At 34.8% G+C, this 19,773-nt stretch overlaps 1 long non-coding RNA gene across 1 annotated transcript in view; it reads right to left on the reverse strand.

Moving 5' to 3' along the window:
• Nucleotides 1-16,577, reverse strand: part of LOC134430235 (uncharacterized) — a 50,410-nt gene extending 33,833 nt beyond the window's left edge. Inside the window, exon 1 of the long non-coding RNA XR_010030776.1 lies at nt 16,543-16,577. This is a non-coding gene — a long non-coding RNA (uncharacterized LOC134430235). The remainder of the gene's footprint in view (nt 1-16,542) is intronic.
• Nucleotides 16,578-19,773: the final 3,196 nt, after the last annotated feature.

Consider the following 19,773-nt stretch of genomic DNA (forward strand, 5'->3'; position numbering starts at 1 on the left):
CAGAAAAACTGGAACTAGAAATGTATCGCCTTTGTCACAGCAACTCATGTTCTGAGCAGAAGCTATGGTATGGATAAAGAAGGGCACTAAACTCTAGAGGATGGGACAACGTTGCATCCCTGCAATAATATGCAGGGAAAGAGAGCATTTCATCAGAATACTCCATCAAAGTACTTTGCATATTGGTGATGCCGCATTGGTCTGCCCTTCACAAGCCAAGCTTCTTGTTTTCCATATGTCCGACAGATGAAACAATTAATTTACCATGCTTTTATTAACAGTGTCAACATGAAGAGCTAATATTTTAGATAGCATTAGATACTCGGCTAAAAACTAGCTCCTACACTTGCAAGTAGTTTTTGCTGTCGTTTAGCAGGGTTGATTAAGTGTGCCTTTGTAAAGTAGCTAAAATTCCTCTATTGTCCCCAGTTCATGAACCAGCAGAGTTTAATTCTGCAATAGCTTCAGGGCAGGTCAAAGGAAATGAATTCCTTCACTTAAATACTAGATGCCTTTGGTCCCACTAGCTCTCCACAGAACACCAGTCTGGCTCACTCTGCCTCTGTCACTAATGCTGCCAACCAGGAAAAAAGCCCAACCATGCTCTGTCTCTCTGTTTCCTGCATTGCTGTCCATTCCTGCAGGGTCTGGAGAGCAGAGCTTGGGGGAATAGATCAGTGGAGGTTCTAGGTACTTTACTGCATGCCTAGAACTTGCTCAAAAAATGCATATCTGTGCACCCTAATGCACTCACATGCTTTCAGACTTCTTGAGTGCATGTGAAGTGAACACAATGCTGTTTCAAAGTGGCCAAACAAGTAAATACAAAAACCTGGCTCACACATACTGACTCACTGTGTTTATGGCTGGTGTGAGCTGGTATGTCACACAACATTGTTTTTATCTCTGAGTCCTGTGGACCTAAGAGACAAACAGTAATTCTTTGTGTTATTTCTCACCTTAAAATGCCTTCAAGAATATGACAGACTAATGCTTTATAGAACTAGTTTGAGGATGTGGCATGATTCAAGATGAAAACAGTGACCAAGCCTACTGGAATAGTGCTAGAAAACCCTTGGAACAGCCCATTATGGCGCTAGATCACTACATTGCCCCTTGGAAGAAGTTCTTACAAGGTGCTACCATGACAAGGGTCATGTTTGAGTCTTTGTACAAAAATCCACCATTGTGGAGATATAAAAAAGAGCCTTGGAGCAAAAATGTAAGTGGTTTGGATGAGCTAGTGCCCAAGTTTGTCCCACTGTCCTTTTAAACTTTTTTTCCCTTTTTTTATTTGGACAGATAAATGTGTACATAGGATCAATTTTCTGTACTTGAGAATGCAATTCTTCTTCTGCTGCTGATATTCTGCCTAGAGCACTTACCTGTTTTACCCATGCTTGATGAAGGTTGTGGCTTCCAGGAACTGTGTAGTAGTGTAGCAATCTCTGGTGATGTTAGTTGTAAAATATTTCAAATTCCACAAAGAATTTGGAATTAAATTAATTGGGGTAAAATCTACATAATCTACATAATTGCCCTGATTGCATTATCTTAAGAGCTGATACCTCACCATGGGCTACACAAAGAATCAAGGGGTTAGTGCTGCATTTTTGTTTTAAACTTAAATTTAGTCTTTAAACTCAGAAGATAAGTACCCAGAGCTGCACTGAAGTGAAAAGTTGAGTGGATATTTGGAGTGGGATGCATAGCATTTTGTGATAGTAGTTTTCTAAAAATCTTGAAGGCTAAAACTAGATCAGTGGAAACTTAAGTTAATTTTCTGGTTTGAGAATCTGCTTTTCAGTATTCTAGTATACTCTAACTTACCCTTCATATATTTAAAACTTGACTCTCCTTCACTTTTCCCTCACTCTCACTCTCACAGCTGCTGCACAGCATCTTTTATCCTTTCTTAAATATGTTATCACAGTGGCACCACCAGTGTGGCTGAGGGGCTCAGTTTTGGCCAGGAGCAGGTCCTGTTTGGAGCCAGCTGGAAAAGTCACTGTCAGACACACGGAAACTCTTGGTCTCTTCTCACAGAGCCACCTCTCCAGAACACCTGCTACCAAACTCGTGCCATGCAAACCAAGCATACACTTATGAGAGGAAGGGAAAAAAATTATAATAATAAAGTATTTTCAGTACAGGCCAATGTTATTCCACAAATTAGTTTAATTTGCTCCTATTTTTTTGCCCATCTTAAAACTGTAAAATTATTTCTTTCCTGTCAGTCTTGCTCTCATAACTTATTATTGCACTTGGATGTTCTGCATTACAAATTGTTCCCACAGCTGTAAAAGTAAGATATTTCATTCACTTTGACTCCATTTTTTTATTAAACTTGAATCACTTACTTTTATTGTTGAAGAACTGCAAAATTAAACTGCATTATGAAAATGCAATAACATACTCGGTGTGTTATTTGTTCATATTGGTTTTATTTTTAGACACTGCTGGATAACAATTGCCAGCAGTCTTTATTAACCTTTGAGAAATGTTTTTTTTCCACTGAGATTCCAAATGTTTGATAACAACACTTGCTCTGGTTTTAATTTAGTTTATTTGTAAAACAACAGAGTTAGTGACAATGGTCAAATGTTGTAGACTAAGCATCATTTGCTGTTTTATTTCTACTTCCACTCTCAGTTTTTAATATGTTGGTTTAGCGCAGAGAAAGAGGAAATCTCATGTGACAGCCTGATAATTTAAGTTTCAGTAGGTGTCTGATCCTTTTCACACCAGTATCAGTTTAAACATTATAGTTCACATCAGAGCAAAAGGAGAAAGGCAGCTACACATGCACATCTTTGAGTCAAACTGAAAACCAAATGTCCTCAAGATTGATTTTAAACATAAACAGTTACTATACCGTTTATATCTGAGAATCCACCTATACTTCTAATACGTGTTCATCACACTGGGCCCATAAGCTAAACAAATGAACCAAGTTTGGCAGGTGTCAACTCCAACAGAAGTCACAAAATTACCGTAAATCCCCACAGGTGTTGCATATTTGAAGTTAAAGAGATGAGAAGTGTGAAATGCTTTGACCAAATACAAATATAATCTTACAACAAGTATAGCATTGTACAACAAGTATACTATTGTAGAAAAGCCTCTCAATTTACATAAGTGGTTTAATTGGAAATTCAATTTGCTTAATGATTCTTTATCATTATAAGCATCTTTAGGCTGCATCAGAGTTGAGCAAAGGTGCAGAGAGATGTTTTACATCCTAATATTATTAATTATAGCTTACTTTATGCACTGTGTTCCTTTTCTTAAATATTACCCATAATAAATCTTTCTATAGTCTGGCAAAAGACTTAGAAAAATCTTTCCATTCCTTTTTCTATTTTCAGGTGCTTTAGAACATTTAAATCCCAATACTTCTTAGTTCCATAGCAACATCTGAGCTTCTTAATCGATACACTTACCATTTTATGAAAATCAAATTATATTCTGGGTTTAGTCCATAGGCCTCAGGAATCACTTCCATACGTGTAGGGAGAACATCTGTAAATTTGATTGTTTGAGTTAAAATATCAGGGATCAACTTCAGTGAAACATTAGGAAAAACTCAGAGCAAGCAAAGGATGTGGGCAATTATCACTCTTTACTTTCTCTGACAAGCGGGACAAGGAAACTTTAATAGCTGTCCATGGTCTAGTATAGCACAAAGGGCTCTCTTGAGCAGTAGGATGTGAGTGAACCAAAGATGAAAAACCTTCTAGTAGTTCATGAAGATACCTTGAAATAACATAATCTCAAATTATTAATTCTTCTCAAGACATCTCAAAAGCAACAGAAAGGGGAAATATCTCATGTTCTTTCCCAGTGTCATTCTGTGTCTGGGCAAAACTAGTTTACAAGTTAACCTTTCAGTTAAATTAAACAGGATGATAAATACACTTAGCAAGAACAAATAGCACTCCTGTGGTAGGTCATTCAAACATTTGAAATATATATATTGGTCCTATCCCCCTATTACCAAAGAAAGGTGGCTGTGCTACTCCCAAATTACAGGAAGAGTATTGTTCAAAAAGGAAAAAAAGAATTGTCTTAGGAAGAAATTTGTTTGCCCTTATTGAAAATTTCCTGCTGCAGATATAAGTGTCTATATTTATATATTTCTCCTTATACTAGAGATAGCAAACAATAATAAATTTACTTTATCCATTTTGAGAAAGTAGGGTATTTTTTCCAGACTTCATATGACATAGTCAAAAAAAGAAGTTAATTTAGTCACCAATAAAATCAAAAGGGAAAAGAGTGAAATATCTATCGTGTTTTAAGCACCAAATATTTTCCTTATCTTTTTTTTTTTTAATAATGGTTGAAATATCTGTGATTGGATGAAATTTGAAATGTCATTATTTTCCAATTTGAATGTCTAGATAACAAAACTTTTCTCATATAACCATGACTTTATAGACTGGAGGTTTAGCAGAGCAGAGCAAGGTGGGAGGAAAGTGGGGAATACAATAAAAAGAATTTGTCATAAGGGGGCTGTGTAATTGAAAAATTAATGAAAGAATTATAGCCTTTTGAAAAACCCATCTGATACCTTGCAGGAGAGCACATTGTAGAAACAAAGTGAAAAGAAGGAAATGGAAACCAAGGCTGAGAGCAGTATGACTGAAGATATGATTAATTAGTGAACTAAATGACAAAGCAGCATTCACTCTCAGCTATTGACAAATTAGTCAGTTTTCCTGTTGTTACCACCAATTCTAGAGTCCTTCTTCTAACAATTCCAACTTGATTTAATTTGAATCCTGAAATCATTAGTCTTTTGCAGTCACAATGGCCATATCTTATTTTAAGAAGTACTACATGAAAGAGGAATGGATGGGATTTGACAAGAAACTGGAGAATCATTTTTTTTTATTTGTTTGGAGAAAGGAAGCAAAATAAAACTTGAGCATAATAGGAGCAGCTTTTCTTTTAAAAAAATTTTAATTTAAAATATATATGTTATAAATTATATAATATTTCAAATTTACAAAGAGCTCAGTTGAAATTATTCTAATTTTACTAATAAAACTAAATATAGATTCGTATTCCTAAACTAGTGAAAATTCAAGATTATTTTAACTGCAACTATTTTTTAAAGTAGCTCTGGTCTGCTGCATGCCACCTACTATCAGTACATAAGAAAGCAGAAGACAATACAAATATATTTCATTTGTCCATTGGTTCCTTTTTTCCTTGCCCCAGCAGTCCTGGAAGATTTCAGGAGGGCAAATTAAGTTATAAAGCAACAGTAGGAAGCAAAACAACAATAAAGGATTATCTAATGACTCTGCAATTTTTATTACAAAGAATGTTTTTCTAGGTAAAAGGTCAACTCCTCTCATGATGAAAGAAATCATCACCTGACACAATTTAATTTATCCTGTGAGTCAAGTTAGCATCCAGAAAAAAAGCCTTGAGCACTGATTGAGTAACTAAAGTAATGATAAATTATAACAATAGCTGTTATTTTGCTATATCCAGTCCTGGTATGATTTACCATAATAATGACTACTTAATAATAGTGGAATATTTTAAAAGTTAGAATTCATAACGCGAGCTTCATAATCACTGTTTTGCCAGTGGCAATGGGTTAGTTGCTTTCATTCCTAATAAAAGAAAAATGACCAGAAATCAGTATTCCTAAAAAATAAGGTAGGTTGGGTGATTTTCATGCAGTCAGACAAACAACACTTTTTGGATTTTTATTTTTTTCATCTAAATATCACACAGCTCTTAGAACTTCTTGAGAACATCTGCAGGCTACTCTCCACAGGAGCTGATTCATCAAACCACAGCTCACTTCAGCACATCCCACTGACCATGAGCTCTGTGCTGATGGGTCATGTTTAAAGGACAAGTGAGCTGCACTCAGCTACCTGCCCTTTCATTCTAAATATCCTCAGTCACGCTAGTCCTCATGAATTAAAAAAAAAAATAGCACACAGAAAAAAATTGTATTGAGAAATCACAGAACAAGCTGCAGTTAGTTTATCATTGTGGACATGTCCTGAAATGAACTTTCTTACAGCAAATCTCATCTTTTAATGAAAAATTTCATCTGTGCTAATTCATTGAGTGGAAAGCTAAAAGTAATTATCTACTGATTATTACAGCAGTAGCTGGCACATCTATAGCCACAAGAGCATAAGTATTTTCATTATAAGTCCTGTTATCCTAGGTTCTAAAAAATTGCAGGCTATTGAAACTTGGCTCAAAAAGTTAGAAGGTTAGAAGGAACCTCTCTAAAAGGAATTTTGGTGTCCAGCCAGTTGCAGATTGTACAGCTGAAGTAGAGGAATAGTTTGCTATTTGAACAGCTACTGCACAGGCTTTTCAGACTTCACAGAAAATTATGGTATTTATCTTACACTCAAGACGCTATGCAAAACATAGCAACGTGACTTTATTTAAGATATATATTATATATATAAGGATTATATAAACATCACACAGTAGTTCCAGTAACACTCTGGATGACATAATGGGGAATTAAATTTTTCTTCTACAGTAAGAATTATCCTTTCTAATTGCTGCTAGTCATGACTCCTGTTCTGTACTGTCAGCACTCATTTGGAGAAGTGGTTCTTTTGTGAAGAACGGACTTCTGACGCTTCGGGCTTTAGACATTTTGAAGCCAACTGGATAAATATCTGCAGATGTGTGTCATGTATCACCAAACTTGTCAAACATGAAAGATATGAATCTTCCAGATGCACCTTCTCTGATTTATTACATCCTAAATTTCATCCTGAATTTCCTCCTGAATATGAAGATGTTCTCCTAAACCAATGGAGATATTCTCAGTTTATAAAACATAGATGGACAGAAACATATGCTTTCTAAAAATCTAAAGTAACAAATAATACACCAGTCAAAACGTACATATTTTTTTACCAATTTTTTTTACAAAATCATCTAATTGGGAAAGCTCTTTCTGTCTGTTTCACCTCATGCTCATAATAAAAGTGTTGGAAGAGAAAGGACAAACAGACTTGGTCTCAGAAGCACACTAAATAAAAACAAGAATGATGCATCACCAGAAAAAGGTGTAGAAATGGTACTACCCAAGCCTCACATCTTCAGCCAAACATATTGAAATTGCCATATTGTTCACTGAAGTACTTCCTGCTTGAAAGGATACATGGGGAAACAAACCATGAAAACCAAAACCATATTCAAGGGTGTTAATATTGAAAAAGGACTAAGCCATTTGAAGGCCATGGTGTCTTGGAATCATAATAGCTAATTTGCCCCAAACAATGATAAACCTATATTTCTTGAATGCCAGGAAACGCAGGGGTTTTTACATTCTTTTTTTCCCTCTATATTATTTAAAAATACTGAGATTACAGTCAAACCAGTTTTAGGTGTGTCATCCACAAGAAGTAGGAAATTTCTGAGGGAAAAATTAAGTATGTTTCATTATTTTTAGATTCAGTGTTTCTGTTTTGATAATGTGAACTATCTAAACTATATATACACTAATGTATACTATCTAAACAGACTAGGTAAGCAATAGTCTGACAAAACAGTCTATCTGAAATGAAAATAAAATTAAAACTGTGAGGAAACAAAATTTGGCACCAGTGAGACAGAACAATCCTGCACTTCTGAAAGAAATTTCTGTTTCATGACCTAAATGTTAAGTCTAAGTTCCCCTGTTTGCATTATCTTCTTCGGCATTCATCTTTTAGACCTGTGAGACTTTTTTTCTTTTTATCATCAAGTTTAAAGAATTCTATAGAATGGGGTCTGCCTACATGAGATTAGTATGGAGTGATTTTCAAAGGAGAAATAAGAACTGCATGGTTACTAGGAAAAGTAAATATAATTTAGGACTTTATGTCCCATAATCGTTTTTTTTATTTCCATTGAATTAGATTGCCACATGATGAAAACAGCTTACTGTTTGACAGATTAACTTAAAATGAAAGAGCAATGCAGCACTTCATTCTTGTTTTTCCAGTGACATTTTTTCTACTTACTTTCAATTCCAACAGACATTTTTAGAACAATTCAGAAAAAACTAGCAATTTTTCTAGTATTGTGTGCAACATGCTAAATCTTGTTGCAGAGGAAAGCAATGTTAGGATGTTATATTACATCTACTGCTGATTGGAAGCTGTGGTCACTCAGCTCCCTGCAGGCATAACAAATACTCCACAAAACATCTGTCTCATGCACAAATTGACCATGCCACATTGTTTTGCTTATTGAGTTTGGCAGACACAGCTGATGGAGGTTGCAATGCATTTTCAGTAAGCACTGACAAATGCATGCTCAGAGGATTCATTTTAACTCCTTTACTTATCTGTTTTTGATAAAGCCTAAGTGCTTATCCAGTAGCAGGGATTTTTATTATGGCAGAAATACTTAAGAGGGTAACATAATATCATTCCATACAGTCTCAATCAACTCATTGTCACCATATTAGTGTACATTCTTATATTACAAATTTCATGATCAATTGTTCATGCTCTTTTGAGCCCTTCATGAAATGTATGCAATCAAAATTGTTGAAAGTATTTGATAATTCAGAAGGTGGCTGGAAAAACACCAGCCAAAATATTGGAGATCATCAAGAGAATAGAGGGCTGATGATGTACTACTGATTTTATGCTTCAAATACAATCTTATGCCTTAAAATTGAACTTTTACTGACCCAACATCAGTATTATAATCACTAATTATTTCCAAATCAGACCAATTCAACCATGCATTTACTAATACAAGCTCTGGCCTAGTTTTGCAAGAAAAAAAATTATATGTAGAGACAGGTTCAGTTTTCCACATCTTCATCTTAATGTTACATAAATGTAAATTAGTAGTTTTTGAGGAAAATGAAATTAATATAGTAGGATACCCTTTGGAAAAGTAGAAGAAATTGTTTTTCCTCAGATTATTGTTAAGTCAGATATGTGTTTTGTATTTTCAGAAGGTAAACAGAAGCTATAAAGCTAACTGTTACTGAAAAACATCATTGGGAATTACATATTGCCTATCTATATACCAGCAAATCCAAAGAGAGAATCTTCTTTTAACACTGAAGTAAACCATCTCAAACTTCCTCTCTAGGGATCGGCAGACTGTGACTTATTTATCTGGTTTTGGCAAACATGATGCCTGTTTTTTTAAGTTCCCTGTTTTTTAAGTTCCAGGTGTCATTATAGGACACGAAATAACATGATGCAGACACACAGCTTTCACAAGGTAAAAAGAGTATTTTTAATTTTTGACTCTAACATTTATAGATTTCCAAAAGTGCTTGTGGATTGGAGGGTGAAAGCACCACCTCTTCAATGACACTGGACAAGCCAACAGTCTATCAAATTTCTCTTTTTCCATAAAAGAATGCAAAACAATAAGTTATTTACATAAAGTGTGTGAGAAAATTCATTACAAGAATGTAAACATCAGAAGGCTTAGAAAAAATTAAAAAACAAAACAACACATGAGAGAGACACATGCACACCAAATCTACAGTTGTCCAACTATTGCAAACAAAATTTAACAGGACAGAAATAACTGGAATCATATAATAATAACTGACAATGGATGTAGAGTGACGAGCCTCAGAAAAATTTATTAAAATGTGAACACACATTTCTCATTCTAAATCACTTGTTCACTGACAGAAAAAAGACTTGGATGGCATTCATCTAGGAAGTTTCTTCTACGCATGTTGGTGGTGCAAAATAAGAAAAATTTTAATGTTCTGAAAATAGTCCTGAAAGTGTTACTAAGTCATCAAATAAAGGGATAGTACAGATTCATTCTAGAGACAATATTCAGAAAGAATAGGTGGGTAATGTTGTCAGGCTGCTCCATGTTGTGGTTTAGGTGGTTTGGGATTTTACTTCAAGAACTGATGTGACTGTTATCTATGGCCTGCTTCTCCCTTTCCCCTTCCCAACATTCCTCTTGTTTCGTCTATGTTGGGGAAATTATCCAACTTTAGCCTCATGGCAGTTTCCACAATTAGAAATTTTAAGAGGACCTTCTTGAGTGTTTATATTGAACTGACTCTCTTCCTCCATGACATTGCAAAACTAAACTTCTGCACTTTGAAAGCATGATCAGAGTCTGGTGGAAATGTCGACACTGGGGAGAATATATATAACCTTCATCCTTTAAAGAGTGGAGACAAAGATTGCTTAAAAAGACCAAGGAAAATAATTTGGATGTGTATTATTTGGATAAGCACTGTTAATTAAGGATAGAAGATAAATATCTTTGGATTGATATTTTGAGATAATTAAAGTACCCAAGAAAAAAAAGTAAGCAAACAATCCAAACCAACCAAACAAGCAACCAACAAACCAACCCACCAAAACCCTCATGATTTATCAAATACAAAATTAACTTTGAAACTTTGAACTCATTGCCAAATTTGATCTTTAAGGATAAAATTTATAAAATACAATATGAACAAAATGAAACTGTCTGCTGTAAAATGTAAAGAACATAAACTTCCACTCTAGTTTTTTCCTGTAGAGTAGTAATTCATATTTATCTAGTAAGTGCATTCTACTAGAACCCTTGAGGAATATTCACTACAAAATCTGAAAGAAGTGGATGTTTGATCTGTTTGACAAGTTCTGTGCTATTTTTTTAATTTTTTTTTAATTTAACAACACTTTATGTATAAAGAGGCACCTCCAACCCTTGCATGCATATTTTACACTTAAGAATCTTATACCATTTTAGCAGACATTCTGTGACTATCTTCAGTCATAGATTTTGTGTTCTATAATCCAAAAATTGCCAGGGAATATATTCTTTGAAAACAGAACCAAAACCAGTTACATGAACACCAGAATGAGTAAAACACGGTGTCCTAAAATTTGGAATCTTAGCATTGAACAAAAGGTTCTGCTCACTTTTTCCTGTATTTTTTTTTCTGTAATTCTTTTTCCTCCAGTGGTTGAAATCATTGCATGGGTTTCCTCTCAGTTGGATTTTATTGGTATTTAAATTGGTATTTAAAATATTTGGAGGGATGCTAGACCTGGTTGTTCAGGTCTAGTATGAACATATTACAATTACTCATTTGATAGATCCTTGTCTTTGTAAATTGCCATTTTACTTACTTGCTGAAGATTGATCAAACTCATGCAATAGCATCATAATCTCTGTGGATTGCATTAGAACTTCTTGCAGTGACTATTCTTTATGAAACTTATATTTTTAGAATTTTCTCTGTTTTGTATGAATCTTGAGAACATCTGCAGACTACTCTCCACAGGAGCTGATTCATCAAACCACAGCTCACTTCAGCACATTCCACTGACCACTGCTCAGAGAACAGTTTTTCTTCTCCAAAATAAGAAAATTTTTAAACCAATAAAAAACTCCCAAAGGCCATCTTAATATTTTGACAGAATTCTAAAACAATGTTTGTTTCCATATCAACAATGGTGTTTGTCAGGTCTTGTTTTTGCTTATCCTGCTGCTTCTTCTCTTTCAAAAAAGGTTTTAGGAAAATTGGAAAATACCATAATATCCGATAGACAGATCTTCAGAACAATATTTACAAACACTATTTTCCTGTTACATGCCTATTTCTTGAAATAGGAAAATACAGAATTAAAAAGTCAAATTTCTGTCTCTTTCTTCCCATAATTTAATTTTAAGTAATATATTTTTTTAAATATAGTTTCATTTTACTGTCATAACTGTCAAGGAGAATGTATTTCTCAGCGTTTTGAATTTTCACTGAAATCACAAGCTGTATAGTTACAGATATTATTTTATCAAGAATATATTTAGTGGACACAGTTTTATATTGTTTCAGAGCATTGGAAAAAATATATATGTATATATATATATATATATATATATATATATATATACATGTTTACCTTTCCTGTTGTGTAAGTTACAAAAGTAAGATAGTAGTATTTTGCTCTTTCTCTGACCTACATTATGAACCTATGGAAAATGTTGCTATGGTGTGTGAAATATATACAATGTAAAAAGATTTTAAAAATTCCAAATAAGACACTAAATAAAAAGTAATGAAAACTGTAAATCTTATACTATGAATGCTAAAAACTTTTTTAAGAATATATGTAAATCAGGCTTTTTTTCTTACAGTTTTTGAGAACAATTGAATGCAATAATATTTAACATGAGAATTAGATGTTTTTTAATTTTAGTTTGGATCATGTTGTCTTTGCTCTAAATGTAGTTTTTTAATATGACTCTTTTTTTCTTCGTTGCTATTAAAATTATCTTTTGAGACTGAAGGAGATAATTTTAATAACTACTTTTTATCAATGTCCTCCATCAGTTATGATAGGCAGTGCCACCTCTGTTGACTACATAGCAGATGAAAAGCATAATGAAAAAAATTAGGCCAAAGCAAATTTTCTTCTTAAATTTTTCCGAATTTTTCATTCATTAGTATTAATAACAATAATTCAGTAAAATTTATAAATAGCACATTTTATTTCAAGTAGATTGATTCAATTGTTGGGGGGGCTGTTTGATTTTTGGTTGGTTTTTTTAGTTGTTGTTGGGGTCTTTTGGGTTTTTTGGTTGGGTTTTTAGGGTATTGTTTTTTATTGTGTGGGGTTTTTGTGTGGGTTTTTTTTGTTTCGTATTTGGGGTTTTTTTCCCTTTAATTAAGGCAATGACTATCTGGGAGAAAAAAAAAAAAAGAGGGAAAATGAAACCATTAAATAAATAAATAAATTGGAAAACAAAATTCAAACCCTTGATCTTTTGGACCAGATGATGAAAACACTAACAATCACAGGCTTTTCCAAGCATAGACAAGTGTGAATACATAGGACCAGAAGGTATTTAAAGCAGATTTGAAAACAGACTTATTGCTGTCACAAAGCTTCCAGAATAGCTTTTTGATACATTTCAAAAGAGTTTTTGAAGTAGGCATGCACCTTCTTCCCCATTTACACAGCTGATGCTTGGCCATCATTTCACACTTTTGGTATTTCGTTCCTCAGATAGAAGCTCCCACTCCACCACATGTGACAGTATGCAGCAAAGGATCAGGATCAATCACCACCACCCATAACTCTCTCCCTCTGAGTCATTCCACATTGCATAGGAGACATTATTTTTCCATTCCATCAGCAAAAACACCTGAAAAACCTACAGGACTAAAGGACAGAAATAACAGATAGGTACTGAGGAAACAGTTTGGGAACAAATCTGAGCAGAAGATTTGTTCTTCCTTCCCATTTGTTCCAGACAGATCCAAAGCCCTAAGGTATGGATTTATATCTAAATGCAAGAAGGTGATCAGAAAGTTAGTCTGAATTATTATTTAAAGCCTAGAGATGAAATGCGTTTACGGTCTCCAATTCTAGTCCAAGGTCTTAACCTTTCGTCTGGAGGGTTAGTTCCGGCTGTGTTTTATCCACAGGAGGAACTGCTCAGCAGTGAAAGTATAAATTATTAAAAAGCCCCTTGATCCCATTGTACAGATTCAATTCTTTTTTTTAACAAAAGAAGTCAGGAACATAGACCAGTATTGAGGCACACTCCAGCCCAGCTACACTGCCTATATGATCTGAAAATGAGGATCCAAATCCCTTTAGGCACCCACTATTTTACTTATTTGGGAGTACAAATGAAATTATGACCCAAGTGATGTAGCACTGGTCAAAGAAAACTAGTAGAGAGACCCTTACATTTTTTTATTGTATGTGTCTGTGTTCCGAAGATGTTAGATACATGTAAGTAAACTAAATTGTCACTCTTTGTAATGTTGCTAGTTTGTTTGTTTATGAAATATGATTGTTATGAAATATATTGCAAAGTAATAAGCCCTAAATACATTCAGCTGTCAAGATGACAATGTAAAACTTATCATGCCTTAATTTGCTGGAAAACTCTGCAGATACTTGTTAACTCAGAATAAAAGAAGACTCAAGGACACAAGAAAAATCAAACAGCCCTCTCCATCTCACTCACTAATCTACAGCTGTGCAGATGCACAATATTTTCTGGAGCAAATGAAAATTGTTAAAATATCCACATTAATTATCCCAACATTTTTGTTAATACAAAAGAAAGCTAGCTTTTAGAACACTATGCTACATACACAGTCAGGCTACATCACATTTTATTAATTTGTTCAATATTATTCTACAAGAAGAAAGATCTAATCATATATTTAATAGCAGTTTCATTGGTTCATACAATTAGAATGAATTGCGAATAAAAACAAACAGTGAAGTTATTAATTGATCTTGGGAATACCCTTTCAGGTATCTGATTTATAACAGCTTGTATGAACCAATATTCTCAAAATTCTAGTTGCAAACACTTTTTAAAGGCCAAAACGCCCTTCTGTATTTTAAAGTACTGCTCTTTTCTTTCTTATGCTTAACTGTAATTTAGTTGGAGTTCCTATGATTAAAAATGGTGCTGGGATGCATTCTGGTGAAATTAGCATTTGTTTTCTCTCCAGTGCATGTCCCTGCAGAAACTGGAAAGTAATATCTTATTTTCTCTAGATACATATTTCAAGGTGATATTTGGGGCTTTCAAAGCCTATAGTTTCCAGGCCCCCTTATTTTTGAGGATATTTTAAATAGCAAGGCAATCATTTTCTATAAGAAATACTTCCCAGATTTTTGCGTAGAAAGATTTATTTGATATTCTTTAAAAAACACTGTAATATTTCAGGGTGCAGCATTGACAGCTACCAGAGACAATGGTGGAAAGAGCCATTATGAGAGTGTAACAATTAACACCTTAAAAAATTGGGAAAGGGAGATAATGGAAGAATTACTTGATATAAGAAAAAGAAACATCCACATTCATGACTTAAATGAGCCTTACTTGGTCTTATCCTAGGCAAGCTATGACAGCTCCAGAGCTCAGCTCCCAGGGGTACTGAGTGCCAGAGGCCAGCTCGCTCAGACCAAGGCCGCGGGTCAGCCCCTAGCAAGCAGGGAATATTCAGCTCTTAGTGATTAGCCAGCTCTTATGATTTCAGCTTTGCTTGCTAGGTAGCTTGCCCTTGGCTTGAGGCTCCAGCAGACGGTAGAGAGAAGAAAAGGAGAAGATGCCAGCTGTTCCACGAGTATGGCTTTATTGGAGGGTCCGTGAAGGGTCTCTGCACTTCTTCTTCCGAGTTAGTAGGGGTACAGTATGCTACTTTTATACCCTTGGCCTGGTTCCTGTCTCAACCAATGGCAAAGGTGTTAGAGTGACCATAAGTGACCAATAGTAGGGTTAACAAGATATTGCCTTACATGGCTATATGGATCGGTTATAGGGCGGATGTCCCTGGAGTCAGGACTTCTTTGCTGCTGTGTCAGCGTTTCTATTATTCAGATTCTCCTCGGGGCCCTGGCTAAAGTTGTGGGTTTCACTACAATCACTCACATGGGATATTATGAATCAGAACCCTGTACACAAGTGGTGTGATGCATTATTTTTGATCCACATCCTCTTCCACCAAAATATAAAAATTCAACTAAGCTCATGCTTTCAAATAGATTTGTTTCTTTAAAGCAGCACCTGAAATTCAGACCAGTCTCTGTGGGATGGCAAATTCTTTGCCAGCAGAATTCTGCTTCTTTGTTTCTACTTCTGAGTACAATGAAAAATATTATATCTGCCTGCAAGATAATGTTTGCATTAGTCTGAATAAGAGGTTTCATCAGAGCAAACTGGTAAAAGGAGGATCTAGTACAAGAGGCTTCAAGTAAACTGTTCTTCATTGGAGTTAGTGCTATTAATAATATCATGTAAAGAAATTGTTACATTATTTAAGATTTGCTCCCTGTGCCCAGTAATGATTCATGCTTTAATAAGTCATTGCTTTACCTCTCTGCACATATTTTTGTCAGAGAGAGAATAGCAGTCTTGTCATCTGCACCTGTGCAACCACAACTTCCTTCTTAGGCAAGGAACTTGCAAAGAACATATTTTAAATTAGGATTCAAAACTTGGCAGCGGATTGATACTTGTTTTTCCATAATCCCTAGAAAGGTTAATTTATCTTACTATTTTTTTTCTTAAAAGCCTAATATTTTCCCTCTCCTATTTTTTTAACAGTTTGTGACAAATCAGTTTTTTATCTTCTTTTTTATGATTCTTTCAAAACTAAGGTCAACATAAATTGTCTTTCACAAGCTTAAGTTTATATAATTAGTGCTGACATTAGTTTTACTAGCAGAGAATAAAACTCTGATAATTTGTATTCCCTCAGTGGATATAAATGTACATGATAGACCTCTTGGTGGAAAGGCAGCAGAAGGCAAAAAAACTTGAGATAGAAATATGTTTAAATAAGTCACAAGAAACAGGCAAATTCTTTAATTCTCAGGCAATTATAGTTGGTAATTATTTTAAAGCGATTGATACTGGACTTCTTTTAAAAGGTTCTTTAACAAGGAAATGGATGCAAATGCCCAATTTTCCCCCTACTTAAAGAGATTGATTCTGTCTATAAACTAGCATTAGCTTAAGTTAGTTCTTAAAATGTAATCAAATATGTTAGGAAGAGGCCTTTTCTATTAATATAGATGTGCTTACCCAAAGTCTTTCTTTTTGTTTCTTTGGTTGGTTGGCATTTTCTTTAACAGTCTATTAGAACAGTGACGTTTTTACACTCTAAATCAAGATTGGTGCTGAGAAAATAAATGCATTTTATAACCTTTGTCAAGTCTGGAAATATATGTAAAATCTATGAACTTTTTCATGAATACTCTTACTAAATGCCTGGAACGACAAGCCTGAACAGGTTCTGCAGCTACTCTTTTGGAAATGTGAAAATATCACTCAGGGATGTCATGCATGTGTGCCTATGAACTAGAAGTAGATCTAGAAGCACAGAGAAATCTGAGCAGAAGAACAAACAAAAGAGAAATTAAAAATATTTTTACACAAGCTTGGAAATCACCTTTATGATAAGGAAAACCAGGTTCCATCTTGTGTAATGGCACATTGCTCAGTGTGAGTCAAGGGGGGAAAAACCACCAAAAAAACAGCATCACTCTAGGGTGGGCATCTTAAGTGCATGGCAAGCCTCCACATGGACAGCCAGTGGGGTTTCTTAAACTTCAGCATGAAGCTTAAGAGGGTTTTTCTGAAAAAATTCATATTTTAAAAGGAAATTAACTGATCACCATTCTGATTTTCACTCCTGAAACTTCTTCCTGAAAATAGAGCAGGTGACTTTATCCATGGCTAAGCAATGGATATAATTTTCCATCTGCTCTGTCTTGATTGTTGTTTCAAGGGATGGTGATTATCATGAAACCTTAGTGGTTGTGCGAACAAAGAACTGGATTTTTATATTTCGTCTGGTGGTGATGGACTTAACTTTTTCCATTGTGGCTTTTGTACTGCTGTGCTTTGTTGTTAGAAGGATGTTTATAACACACAAATGTTTTGGGTAAAGCTGAGCAGTGCTCAAACAGCATCAAAGTTGTCTCTCCAATCCCACCACCAAAAGCCAGTAGGTTGGGGCTGGGCAAGAGTTTGTGAGGGGACACAGCTAACAAAGCTGACCCAAAATGACCAAAGGGGCATTCCACACCATATGATATTGTGCTCAGCAATAAAAACCTAAGAGAAAGGAATAGGAGGGGCATTTGATACTAACATGTCTGTCCTCCAAAGCAACCAGCAAGCATGCTGAAGCCCTACTTCCCTGGAAGTTCCTGGGCATTGCCTCCTGGTGCTCCGGAAAAATAAAGGGTTTTTTTGTTCCCTTTACTGTAGCACATGGCCGTTGCCTTTATTAAGAGCCACGTGCAGCCTTTATTTAACTGCCTTCATCTTAACCCATGAGTTTTTCACCTAGTGTTCTCTCCATTTTGTAAGGACTGGGTGGTTTTGTTAACTTACCACACCAGTGCAGTCCATGTTATTCAAAACTGCTTTGCATACTGAAGTAACTAAATAATATTTCAGCATGGGGAAGAGGATTAAGAAAACAAAGCAAATCATACAGTTATGAAGAAAATGTTCTTTCAAATTTCCTTTAAATCAGTTGAGACAGAGACACAAAAAAACCAAAACAACCAAAAAAAAAACCCAAACAAACACCAAATTGCACCAATAATGGAGCAAACAAACAAAAACCATAAGCCCTAAGCACAAACTAGAAATAAACCCCAAGACTTGGTGAAAGAGCAGACTGTGATAGATGAGATGGAAAATAGAAAAGAATTACTTTGGACTTTATTAAGAAATCTAGTTTGAGCAGAATAAAACAGTGAGGATGATGAGGTAGTAGAGGTATAGATATGTGCACTGGTGTTCTGTTTTGCCACCTAAACTTTTATGTGTCCTGCGCTCTATGATGTGAAATTGTTTTATGAGTAGAAGTTTAAGCACTGTATCCATCAGCTTCCATGAGAACTTGAGCAATAAACTGGGAAAATAAGTTTGAATTGCTAAAATCAATGTTTGGGGGTTTTAGAGGATATTCTGATTTTAGACTGGACTAAAATAACTGAATAGTGGCTTGTTCCATTTTTCTAAAGCCTTTAAAGTACTCCTTTAAATTTCCTGACTATATTTGCACAGTCTTTCACATTTTGCACCTGTGGGTTCTCACACCTTTTCAGTTTCCCCTTCTAAAAATCTATTACTATTTCTCAGACTCTTTTACAACACTTACTTTTCAGTAGCCTGCTGAATTAAAATGGCATAAATACAGCACAGTGAGTTATCTTCACTTGAATCCACACTTTCTTTTACAGAATTACTTTTCAGTTCAGTCCTAATGAAGAGATGTTCACTTCCTTTGTAAATTTTTAATATAACTTTTCCACGCTAAGCTTTGAGAAGCGTATCTGGATGTACATGAGGAGGCTTCACTGCAATATGTCCATCCTAGTATGATTGTTAGATTTTACTCAGTTTAAAGTATCTTTGGGAAATCTTGTAGCCACGTTGTGCTGCTCAACTTTGGCCCCTCTTTAGGTTGAGAAATTTTATGAAGCCTAGAAGTTGCTTAATCTTTTTAATTTTTTCATTTTATGGAAGTCTGTCAAAGAATATTTTCTACTAGTTAGTGGATGCACATTTGGTTTTCTTTAAATCACTATTTTGCTTGTACTTTCGGCAAGTGACAACTGCTTGACTAAAACAATCCTTTTTCATATTCTCTTTTGGATGCATCATTTGATCATTTGAATCTGTATTTATTTATTTATTTATGTATGAGATTTTTTAATTAAGGTTTTGGTAACAAACCGTAGAAACACTACCCTGCTAGTGGCGGATATGACCCACTGAAGCATCAAAATTCTTCTTTTATTTTTAATTTTTAATCAAATATTTCTAATTGATGTATGAATTTCTGTAAGAAAAGCTTGCCTGTTGCTTGTCCTTTTTTTGTGAGTTTATTTTCTATGCTCTTTAATTTGACAGCTCAGTCTTTCATATCTCTATCGTGTCTAGTGTATGGAGTAGGACTGATGTCAGTCAAGCTCAGTTAAGAACATTTTCAGGAGCTTCAATAATGATAAATATTGCGTATTTTTTGCATCTTTGTCTTACAATAAAGGCAATCAACTGTTTGGTAATTTTGGTTCTCGTGTCCTAGATTAAGCGTTGGTCTGTTTATTTCCATGGGATTGTTGCAACCAATGCTTTATGCAATGAACACCACCTCCTTGGAAAACAGTGCTTTATCTTAATTTTGATTTAGGTTTTCTTTCATGGTAAAGAATGATTTGGGGTTTTCAAATATTTGGGTTTCTCAAAGAGACCTACTTTCTTCAGTTTCCTTTTCCATTTTACTATCACTGT

This window comes from Melospiza melodia, chromosome 1, assembly GCF_035770615.1.
Source record: "Melospiza melodia melodia isolate bMelMel2 chromosome 1, bMelMel2.pri, whole genome shotgun sequence".
NCBI classification, from domain to species: domain Eukaryota; kingdom Metazoa; phylum Chordata; class Aves; order Passeriformes; family Passerellidae; genus Melospiza; species Melospiza melodia.